The 12,492-nt window shown below is 38.0% G+C and overlaps 1 protein-coding gene and 1 pseudogene across 3 annotated transcripts in view; one reads left to right on the top strand and one right to left on the bottom strand.

Moving 5' to 3' along the window:
• Positions 1-12,492, bottom strand: part of LOC111162134 (glypican 3) — a 402,636-nt gene that overhangs the window by 150,394 nt on the left and 239,750 nt on the right. The window lies entirely within an intron of this gene.
• Positions 5,687-7,013, top strand: LOC111162135 (annotated as a pseudogene).

Below are 12,492 nucleotides of genomic sequence, written 5' to 3'. Positions count from 1 at the left end.
CCCATGATCCTTCTAGGTATTTACCCAAAGAATACAAAAATACTAATTCAAAGAGATACATGCACCCCGATGTTTATAGTAGCATTATCTACAATAGCCAAATTACGGAAACAGCCCAGGTGTCCAACAACTGATGAATGGACAAATAAGATGTGGTGTATATATACAATGGAATATTACCCAGCCATCAAAAAGAACAAAATCTTGCCATTTGCAATGATGTAGATGGAGCTAGAGAACATTATGCTAGTGAAATAAGTCAGAGAAAGGCAAATACCATATGATTTCACTCATGTGGAATTTAAGAAACAAAACAAATGAACAAAGGGGAAAAAAGAGAGAGAGAGAGACAAACCAAGAAACAGACTCTTAACTATAGAGAACAAACTGATGGTTATCAGAGGGCGGGCAGGGGGATAGGGGAGATAGGTGATGGGCTTGTCATGATGAGCACTGGGTGTTGTATGGAAGGGTTGAATCACTATATTGTACACCTGAGGCTAACATAACACTGTATGCTAACTAACTGGAATTTAAATAAAAACTTCCAGAAAAGGAACTGGTGGTATTTCTGAAAGAACAACAACAAGAACGACAACAACAATACTGTAGAGTTGACATTGTCGAGTGTCTACTAGATAAACAGTCAGTAGAGGAAATCATGCCGCCTTGCGATGAAAGAAACTAACTCATTAAATTCAAGATTTAGCTGCAAACATAAAGATGGGGGCTTAATATCACCTCAGTGGAATTGTTTTTGCCTTTCAAACAGATCAATCTACAGACATGAGCTGGATTTGCTGTTTTATTTATGTTTCTCCACTATCGGCACCAACTAATCATTGGAGAAGATCTGAGGTGAGAGCATTGGGAGAGAGACAGGAGGAGTGCTGAAGTATTCCCAGCGTTGAATGACATTGTTGAAATTCATGGTTTATCTTCAGGCAAACGTGAAGGGGAGTGGCACCAAACTCAGATGGTAATCATTTTATTTTTCACTGTTAAGTACTCTCACTTTTTTAAAAGCCCAATTTCAGGGGCTCCTGCGTGGCCCAGTCATTTGGGAGTCCAACTCTTGGTTTCAGCTCAGGTCATGATCTTGGAGTGGTGAGATCGAGCCCCACGTGGGGCTCCATCTGCACTCAGTACAGAATCTGCTTGTCCCTCTCCCTCTGCTCCCCCCCCCACTCTCTCTAAAAAATAAATAAATACAATCTTTAAAAAAATAAACAATCAAGTTTCATTTAAGAAGGTACTTGAAGAAGCAGTACGAAATAATTTTAGTCAATCTTGACCCTTGATGACATGTCTTGTTTAACATTATGTGTGATGCATAAAGTACTTCTGTTACATGCTGAAGTGTGATGATCTAGAGGAAAAGCCCATGGGTAATTGAGTTGAGATGAACCAGGCACTTTTTTCATAAAACATTATTTTTATATAAAAGAGCGACAAACTAATGTTATTCACACTTGAGTATTTGGCAGGCGTTTTCTTAAAAAGGAACAAAGTGAGTCTATTACTTCAAGAAAAAAAATGTGACACTGTTTATACCCAACGATAAAATTTGCACTATCAGCATTTCCAGTGTCACATATAAAGAACTCAGAAGTTTCCACTCCATCCTAACAACAAGAAGCTAAACAGACTGAAAAATGCAACTCTTGGGGCGCCTGGGTGGCTCAGTGGGTTAAGCCTCTGCCTTCTGCTCAGGTCATGATCCCAGAGTCCTGGGATCAAGCCATGCATCGGGCTCTCTGCTCAGCAGGGAGCCTGTTTCTTCTTCTTTCTCTCTGCCTGCCTCTCTGCCTACTTGTGATCTCTCCCTCTCTGTCAAATAAATAAATAAAATCTTAAAAAAAAAACGCAACTCTTCTTGGAACCACAGGAGACGGAAGGACAGAGGGACAGAGGGTAAATCCCTGTCACCAAGACTGGAGAGATAGGCAAATATAGGGAGTCAGAGCTCAGCAGAGCAGAGAATGAGAAGCAGAAACCACCTTGGGACACAGTGCTGGGGTAGAAAAACTGGAATTGTAATTGACAAAGTGCTGGAAGCTTCGTGCAGAAAATTCTGAGAGTTAAAATCTCCGGGGAAACCCCCTCATAAGGGGGCCTCCACAATATTATGAAATTTACCTGCAGGAGCCTGACCAGATTCCCACAGTAAATATCAGAGAAAAACTCCCTCAGGCTTCCAGCAAGGAGAGGAGAAAAGGAACCTTATTGAAATACACCAGAGCACTCCATTCTTCTTAACAAGTCCTGCTCTAAGAAGAAACTAGTTAACAAAAGCCTAATCTGCTGGGGTATTATCAGAGCCTAACTCACCTGGGGAAGGAAAATATCCAACTCTAGCCCATTCTAACCATCCCGTACCACTTAATGGGGGATTAAAAAAAACAAAAACAAAAACAAGACAGAAACACCTGTGAAGTTCATGGTCCAGAGGCATAGGCTCATTAAAAGACTGAGACTTAATCATAGAATTATAGAATGCCTCTCCTCACCCTACACCTTAGAACCACATTATTAAAGCCTATTCACAATAATTCTTTCTAACAAGTACATCATGTCCAGCTATCAAAAAAATTATAAGGCAGGCCAAAAGGCAAAAAACACAATTTGAAGAGAGAGCAAACATCAAAACCAAACATGGCAAGGATGTTGCAATTATCAGACTGGAAATTTAAAACAACTATGATTTATTAATAATGGTTAAAGAAAACAGCATGCAAGGAAAGACTGGCAATGTAAGCAGAGAGATGGAAATCTTAACAAGGGACCAAAAAGAATGCTAAAGAGAAAAAACAGTAACAGAAATGAAGAATGGTTTTGACAGGATGATGAGCAGACTGGACACAGCTAATGAAAGAATCTCTAAGCTAGAGGATATAGAAATAGAAATCCTCAAAGACCAAAAAGCAGGGGCTCCTGGGAGGCTCAGTCAGTCAAGCATCAGACTCTTGGTTTTGGCTTAGGTTGTGATCTCAGGGTTGTGAGATCGAGCCCCATGTTGGGCTCCACACTGAGCACGGAGTCTGATCAACATTCTTTTCCCCTCCCTCGCCCTCACCCACTACTTCTTCCCCTTCGTGCACACATGTGCACATGCTCTCTCTCTAAAATAAAATCTTTTTTAAAAAATCTCCAAAACAAAAAGAACAAAGACAGAACAAAACAGAATAGAATAGCCAAGGACTGTGGGACAACCACAAAATAGGTAACATATGTATAATGGCAATACCGGAAGGAGAATAAAGAAAGGAATAGAGATATTTGAAAAAATAATGACTGAGAATTTCCCCAAATTAATGTCAGACACTAAACCACAGATTAAAGAAGTTCAGAAAACACCAAGCAGGATAAATGTGAAACAAAGGAACAGGAGGGGTACCTGGGTGGCTCTGTCTGCTAAGCTGCTGCCTTCAGCTCAGGTCATGATCTCAGCGTACTGGGGTCAAACCCCACATTGGGCTCCTTGCTCAGTGGGGAGTTTGCTTCTCCCTCTCCTCCCTGCTCATGCTCTCTCTCACTATCTCTGTTGCCTTCTCTCTCTCTCTTTCTCTCAAATAAATAAAATCTTTAAAAAACAAAACAAAAACAAAGGAACAGAAAACAAACAAAAAGAAACCAAAATACACCTAGGCATACCACCTTCAAATTATAGAAAATCAAAGATAAAGAAAAAATTGTGAAAGAATTCAGAGGAAATTAAAAAAAACACCTTACTTATAGAGGAACAAAGAATTACATCTAGCTTTTTTTCAGAAACAATGCCGGCAAGAACAGAGTATAGTAAAATATTTAAAGTGTTGAGAGAAAAAAGCCACCAAGCCAGAATTCTGTACCCTGAAAAATTAACCTTTAAAAGTGAAGGGGAGAAATGCAAATCAAAACCACAGCGAGGTATCACCTCACACCCGTCAGAATGGCTAGTATCAAAAGACAAGAAATAACAAGTGTTGGTGAGGATGTGGAGAAAAGGGAACCCTTGTGCACTGCTGGTGGGAATGCAAACTGGTGCAGCCACTATGGAAAACAGTATGGAGTTTCCTCCAAAAACAAAATAGAGGACTGCCATATGATCCAGCAATTCCACTTCTGAGGATTTAGCTGAAGAAAATGAAACACCAGTTCAAAGAAATATACATATCTCTGTGTTCACTGCAGCATTATTTACAACAGCCAAGACATGGAAGCAGCCCAAGTGGCCATAACTGCTGAACAGATGAAGAAGATGTGATTTTATATATGTATATATTTTATATTATATATATATTATATATATATGAAAGGATATTCATATGTCCATTATATAATATTCAAATATAATAGAATATTACTCAGCCATAAAAAGAATGAAATCTTGCCATTTGCAACAACAGGGATTACCATAGTGAAATAAGTTAAAGACAAATACCATATGATTTCACTTATATGTGGAATCTGAAAAACAAAATAAAACAAAACAGCAACAGACTCATTGACACAGAGAACAAACTGGTGGTTGCCAGAAGGGTAGGGAGTGGAGAGATGGGCAAAATAAGGGATGGGAATTAGGAGCACTAACTTCCAGTTATAAAATAAATAAGACACAGGGATACAATGTATTAGGGAACAGAGTTAATGATTTTATATAGGGAATATAGTTAATAATATTGTAATAATTTTGCATAGTGACAGATAGTAGCTAGATTTATCATGATCACTTTCTAGTGTATATAAATGAATAATGATGTTGTACACTTGAAACTGTTATAATACTGTATGTCTTCTACACTTCAATTAAAAATATGAAAGGAAAATACTTTCTCAGACAAAAACTAAGGGAATTTGTGGCTAGTAGATCTGCCTTGTATGAAATATTAAAAGAAGTTCTATAGAGAGATGGCAAATAATATAGGTCAGAAACTCAGATCTCCATAAGGAAAGGAAGAGCACTGAAGAAGGGATAAGTGAAGGTAAAACAAAAATAAGGACTTTTTCTTATCTTAGCTGATCTAATGATAAAAGTTTGTCCAAAATACTAATAGCAACAATGTGTTTGATTATGTATGCTAATGTATCTTATGCATATATCATTATATATGTTTATATAAATGAAATGAATGTTAATAAAACAAAAGATAGGAGGAAGGAATTGGGATTATTTTGCGATTATAAAGAATTTACAAGACTCATGAAGTGGTATAGTGTTATTTGAAAGTGGACCTGGATTATTTGTAGATTTATATTGCAAACTCTAGGGCAACCACTAAAAAACATTTTAAAAAGAACTAAAACTGATATACTAAGAAAGGAAAAAATGGAATCACATAAAAAGCTAAATAAAACCACAGAAGGCAGAAAAATAGTGAAAGACAAAAACAAGAACAAAGAACAAGGGCAACAAATAGAAGACATGGTAAAAAAAAAATATGGTAGATATTAATCCAAGTATATAAATAATCCTCTGAATATCCATAGTCTAAATGCATCAATTAGAAGACAGAGACTATCAAAGTATATCAAAACACATGACCTGACAGTATATGTTTTCTATAAGAAACACACTTTAAATATAGGGAACTTTCCAGAACGCTCGGTGAGACGCAGAGGAGCGGTGGCTACCTGAGCTGCGCCCAGCAACGCGCTCCTTCCAGCTCCCCCACATCGGCCTCAGCCCTCTCACCGGCTGTAGAAAATGGTGAAGGAAACCACTTACTATGATGTTTTGGGGGTCAAACCCAATGCCACCCAAGAAGAACTGAAAAAGGTCTACAGGAAACTGGCCTTGAAGTACCACCCTGATAAGAATCCAAATGAAGGAGAGAAGTTTAAACAGATTTCTCAAGAGTATGAAGTACTCTCTGATGCAAAGAAAGGGGAATTATATGACAAAGGAGGTAAACAGGCAATTAAAGAAGGTGGAGCTGGTGGTGGTTTTGGTTCCCCCATGGACATCTTTGATATGTTTTTTGGAGGAGGAGGAAGAATGCAGAGAGAAAGGAGAGGTAAAAATGTTGCACATCAGCTCTCAGTAACCTTAGAAGATTTATATAATGGTGCAACAAGAAAACTAGCTCTGCAAAAAGAATGTGATTTGTAATAAATGTGAAAGCCGAGGTGGTAAGAAAGGAGCAGTTGAGTGTTGTCCCAATTGCCGAGGTACTGGAATCCAAATAAGAATTCATCAGATAGGACCTGGAATGGTTCAGCAAATTCAGTCTGTGTGCATGGAGTGTCAGGGCCATGGGGAACAGATCGGTCCTAAAGATAGATGTAAAAGCTGCAATGGAAGGAAGATAGTTCGAGAGAAGAAGATTCTAGAAGTTCATATTGACAAAGGCATGAAAGATGGCCAGAAGATAACATTCCATGGTGAAGGAGACCAAGAACCAGGACTGGAGCCAGGAGATATTATCATTGTTTTAGATCAGAAGGACCATACTGTTTTCACTCCGTGAGGAGAAGACCTTTTCATGTGTAGGGACATACAGCTGGTTGAAGCACTGTGCAGTTTTCAAAAGCCAATATCTACTCTTGACAACCAAACCATTGTCATCACCTCTCATCCAGGTCAAATTGTCAAGCATGGAGATATCAAGTGTGTGCTAAATGAAGGCATGCCAATTTATTGTAGACCATATGAGAAGGGTCACCTCATCATTGAATTTAAGGTAAACTTTCCTGAGAATGGCTTTCTGTCTCCTGATAAACTCTCTTTGCTGGAAAAACTCCTACCTGAGAGGAAGGAAGTAGAAGAGACTGATGAAATGGACCAGGTAGAACTGGCGCACTTTGATCCAAATCAGGAAAGATGGCGCCATTACAGTGGGGAAGCATATGAGGATGATGAACATCATCCCAGGGGTGGTGTTCAGTGTCAGACCTCTTAATGGGGCCAGTGAATAACACTGCTGGCATTTTATGTGCAGTAGTGAATGAGTGAAGGACTATAATCATAGCTCACTACTTGCTATAGTTTTTGTTTTAATATTCAACTATAGTAGTGTTTTAAAAGTTAAATGAAGAATAAACTCAAATATAAAAAAAATAAATATAAAGTCACATAAAGATTAAAAGTAAATGGATGGAGAAAAATATATCATGCTAACACCAATCAAAAGACAGCAGGATTGACTATATTAATTTCAGACAGAGCAGACTTCAAAGTAAAAAAAGTTATCAGGGATAAGGGAGGACATTACATAATGATAAAGAAGACATAACAGTTCTTAACATGTATGTGCCTAACAACAGGGCATCAAATTATATGAGGCAAAACTTGATGGATCTTCCAGGAGAAATGGATGTATCTACTATCACACTTAAAGACTTCATCACTCCTCTTTCAGAAATGGACACATCCAACAGGCAGAAAATCAGTAAGGACACATTAGAACTTAACAACATCATCAATCAGCTGGATATAATTGACATAGGCAGATTCCTTCATCCAACAACAGACAACACATTCTTCTCAAGCTTACATGGAACATTCACCAAGATAGATCATATTCTGGGCCATAAACACAACTTAACAAATTTAAAAGAAAAGAAATCATACCATGCCTGTTCTCATGCCACAGTGAAATGCAACTAGAGATCAATAACAGAAAGATAACTGGAAAATCCCCAAATACTTGGAGATTAGACCACACACTCTAACTCACACATGAGTCAAAGAAAATTAAATGAAAATAAAAATATAACTTATTAAAATCTGTGGGATGCAGTGAAAATAGTGCTTAGTGGGAAATTTATAGCATTGAATGCATATATTAAAAAAGAAGAAAGTTCTAAAGTCAATAATCTAAGTTTTTGCCTTAGGGAACTAGAAAACAAAGAGCAAATTAAATCCCAAGTAAGCAGAAGAAAAGAAATAATACAAGTTAGAGCAGAAATCAATGAAATTGAAAACAAGAAATCAATAGAGAAAATCAACAAAACCAAAAGCTAGTTGTTTGGAAGAAGGATCAAAAACCTCTATAGGGACGCCTGGGTGGCTCAGTTGGTTAAGCGGCTGCCTTCAGCTCAGGTCATGATCCCAGCGTCCTGGGATCGAGTCCCATATCGGGCTCCTTGCTTGGCAGGGAACCTGCTTCTCCCTCTGTATCTGCCTGCCTCTCTACCTACTTGTGATCTCTCTCTCTCTCTCTCTGACAAATAAATAAATAAAATCTTTAAAAAAAAAAACAAAAACCTCTATAAACCTCTAGCCAGGTTAAGAAAAAAAGAGGACACAAATTATTAACATCAGAAATGAAAGGGGATATCACTACAGATCCCATGGAAATTGAAAGGAAACCCACTTAGCAATGTCCATAGGAATACTACAGACAGCTCTATGCCCACAGATATGATAACCTAAGTAAATTGGCCATTTCTGTGGAAAAAATAATCTGCCATAATTCACACAAGAAGAAAAAAAAAACAGATGATCTGAATAGGCCTTGTATCTATTAAAGAAATCGAGTCAATGATTAACATCCTTCCAAAACAGAAAGAACCAGGCCCAGATGGGTTCACTGGTAAATTCTATCAAACATTCAAGGAAGAAGTCATACAAATTCTCTACAGTCCCTTTAAAAAACCTTGGAGTGTCCGGGTAGCTCAGTCGATTGAGTGTCCAACTCTTGATTTAGGCTCAGGTTATGATCTCAGAGTCTGGAGATTGAGCCCTGTGTCAGACTCTGCACTGAGCAGGGAGTCTGCTTGAGATGCTCTCCTTCTCACTCTCCCTCTGCCTGCCCTCTTTCCTCTTCCCTCTCCCTCTCTCTCTCAATAAATAAATAAATCTTTATACAGATGTAGTGAAAAGAAGGGCCATCTGTACCCCAAAGTTCATAGAAGCAATGGCCACAGTTGCCAAACTGTGGAAAGAGCCAAGACGCCCTTAGACGGACGAATGGATACAGAAGATGTGGTCCATATACACTATGGAGTATTATGCCTCCATCAGAAAGGATGAATACCCAAATTTGCATCAACTTAGACAGGACTGGAGGAGATTATGCTGAGTGAAATAAGTCAAGCAGAGAGAGTCAATTAGCATATGGTATCGCTTATTTGTGGAGCATAAGGAATAGCACAGAGGACATGGGGAGATGGAGAGAAGTGAGTTGGGGGAAATTGGAGGGGGAGATGAACCATGAGAAACTGTGGACTCTGAGAAACAAACTGAGGGTTTTAGAGGGGAGGGGGGTGTGGGATTGGGTGAGCCTGGTGGTGGGTATTAAGGAGGGCACGTACTACAGGGAGCACTGGGTGTGGTGCATAAATAATGAATTCTGGAACACTGAAAAGGAATTTAAAAAAAGAAATAAAAATTAAAATAAATAAATAAATCTTTAAAAAACAAATTTAAAACTTTTCGCCATCAAACAAAAGTTCTAACTTGGGAAAACTTGTATCTTTTACTACAAACTTGACAACCTTCCCATACTTAAAGGCTTTTCTGATGAGAATGTAGTGACATTAATATATATGATATTTTGATGTTGAACAATGAAGTGTTGAACTTTGCAGATGCGCTTAACTCGGTGAGCCAGTATTTTTCAAATGACCCATGTAGTATGATGCAAAATCACACAACGGTTAAAGATCCACTTAAATTACAGGAAAGATTTTATTATAACAGAAAGTAACAAGTTAATTTATATGGTTTCAGATTCCATATTACGGCTAACCTTTAAGAAACTATCACTTGTCAAATTTTTGTGTAGTATGAGAGAAAAATAGCCCTAATTATGTGAAAAGCATATTAAAACACCTTTTTTTCCAATTGTATATCTGTGTGAGGCCAAATTTTCATCAATCTAACCAGATTGATGCAGAAGCCTATATGAGAATCCAGCTGTCTGCTATTAAGTCAGAAATTAAGGAGATTTGCAAAATGTAAAACAATGTCACTCATCCCACTAAAATATTTCGTTTTGGAAAACACAGCTCTTTTCTTAGGAAAAAAATACATGTGAATACTTGATGACTTTATTAGTAATGACTTTATTAGTAAATATTAGTAATATTTTTTTATTTTTTAAAAGATTTTATTTATTTATTTGATGGAGAGACAGAGATCACAAGTAGGCAGAGAGGCAGGCAGAGAGAGAAGAGGAAGCAGGCTCCCTGCTGAGCAGAGAGCCCGATGCGGAGCTCGATCCCAGGACCCTGAGATCATGACCTGAGCCAAAGGCAGAAGCTTAACCCCCTGAGCCACCCAGATGCCACTATTAGTAGTATTTTAAATGAAATATTATTACAAATTACAAATTATTACAAATATTATTTAAAATCCTCAGTTTTAACTTCTGATATGATTAACAATAGATAAAATTCACATAAACAAGTCTCTTTGGGGCTTCAGTAATTTTAAATTTTTATAAATTTAAAAGAGTCCTGACACCAAAACATCTGTTCTATACCAACACCCAGAATAATCTGAAAATAATACCTTGGAAGTAAGTTATAAACAAATTAAGTTAGTTACAATTAAAAATAATATTTATTAATAATAATTTATTAATTCGTCAGGTACCATGTGTTCTATATGCCAGAGTCATAGCAAAGATAATGTTATTGCTTAGCTTACAACTCCTTAGTGGCTTCCCATAGCCCTGAGGATCAAGTATATATCTTAACTTCACTTGCAAGATCCTTGATGATCTTGTTCCTGTGAACAAAGAACAAATCTTGTTCCTTGTACCCTCCTTCCATAACATTTTATGTTCTGTTCCTTCATAGCATCATGAGCCTTTACACATGTTCTGCTTTCTGCCTGGAAATCATACCCTTGCTTTAACTTCCTTCCAGAAGCCTTTCCTTCTTCCCCAAGTCTGAAATGGATCCCATTCTAGAATCTCTTAGAGCCCTCTGCACGTCTGTCACCATGGCGCTTATCACACTGAATTGTAATTGCATCTTTTAACCTCTGTCTTCTTCCACAGAGTGTAAGGTTCGTGAGGGCACAGACAAAAGTAGTCTTTTTTTAAAAGATTTTATTTATTTATTTTTAGAGAGAGAGAGGGAGAGAGAGAGAGCATGCGCGCATGTGAGCAGGGGTGGGGGGGCAGGTGCAGAGGGAGAGAGAGAATCTCAAGCAGACTCCCTGCTGAGTGCAGAGCCCAACACGGGGCTCGATCTCATGACCCTGAGTTCGTGACCTGAGCCAAAAATCGAGAGTCAGATGCTTAACCGACTGAGCCTCCCAGGAGCCTCCCAGACAAAAGCAGTCTTGTTCATCATTGTATTTCCAGTCTTTAGCAAAGCACTCCACTTGTTAGGTGATTAATAAATGTTTATTTGTTGAATGAATGATAAGCAATAAAATGTTACACAGCTTATGTATTAATATGTTAGTAATAGGACATTAGCAAAAAATTTCAGAATAAGAACTTGGGAAAATTCTCTGTTCCACAAAAGCAGTGAGAAAAACTGGCAAAAGTGGTCAGAATCAACTTTTCATAGCTCTGGAAATCAACAAAAGGATTGTAGCAATCCGAGGGGGCATTTATTCAAGAAAATGATGGCATCTTGGTAAGAAAAGTGAGCATCCCATGAGGCTGGTATGAGCCTGGTACAAGAATTAGACAAAGACATCATAAGGAAAGAAAATTACGTGCAGACAAATATGACTTATGAAGAGAGACCCAAAAATCCTCAATAGTATATCCCTGAATAATGTATCCCTGAATTTGAACCCCCACTTCACACCGCATACAAAAATTCACTCAAAATAGATCAAGACCTGAACTCAAGTGTCAAAGCTATAAAACTCTTAGGAAAAAAAAAACAGGCATAAAGTTTTGTGATCTTGGATTTATTTGGCAATGACAATGAAAACACAAGCAATAAGATAAAAGAGGGGAATCTGACTTCATAAAAATTAAAGCACTTCCATGCTTCGAAGGACATTCAGAAAGTGGAAAGACAACCTCCTATGGGAGATAATATTTTCAAATCGTATATCTGATGAGGATGTAGTATTGTAAATATCTAAAAGAACTCTTACAACTTAACAATAAAATAATGGTGGTAGTGATCAGAATCAGAATCAGAATCACATATACACAGGTGTAGTCTGACGAGCCCCTTTACAGCTTGTCACTTACCCGATACTGACCAGTCTGAACCTGGGCTTCATTTCTCATAGCTTGTTGCTACATATGCATCTGCTTCCTATTCATTCTATATACAATGAAGACTCGGATCTGATTTAAGGTATAGTTTCTGGGAATGCATGGTGCGCCATTACATGCCAGCCTATCACAGAATTCCAAATCACATACAACGATGTCCCTGGGGTCCCAATTTACAAGAAGACCCAGCGTGCGAGCTACCATCACACAGCACAGTATGTCAGGAGAGCCCAATTTCAGGGCTTATTTTACTCACTCCTATTATTGCGGTTGTTAAGTTCTGACGGGCTGAAGGAGTACTAGATGAGTTAAAAGGGAAAAAATATTAGAGAGCAACATACATCATTTTCGGCCTCCATTTCTCAGGCAA

This window comes from Enhydra lutris, unplaced genomic scaffold, assembly GCF_002288905.1.
Source record: "Enhydra lutris kenyoni isolate GAN:26980312 unplaced genomic scaffold, ASM228890v2 scaffoldscaffold89, whole genome shotgun sequence".
Taxonomy (NCBI): domain Eukaryota; kingdom Metazoa; phylum Chordata; class Mammalia; order Carnivora; family Mustelidae; genus Enhydra; species Enhydra lutris.
This window is presented reverse-complemented; position numbering and strand designations above follow the sequence as displayed.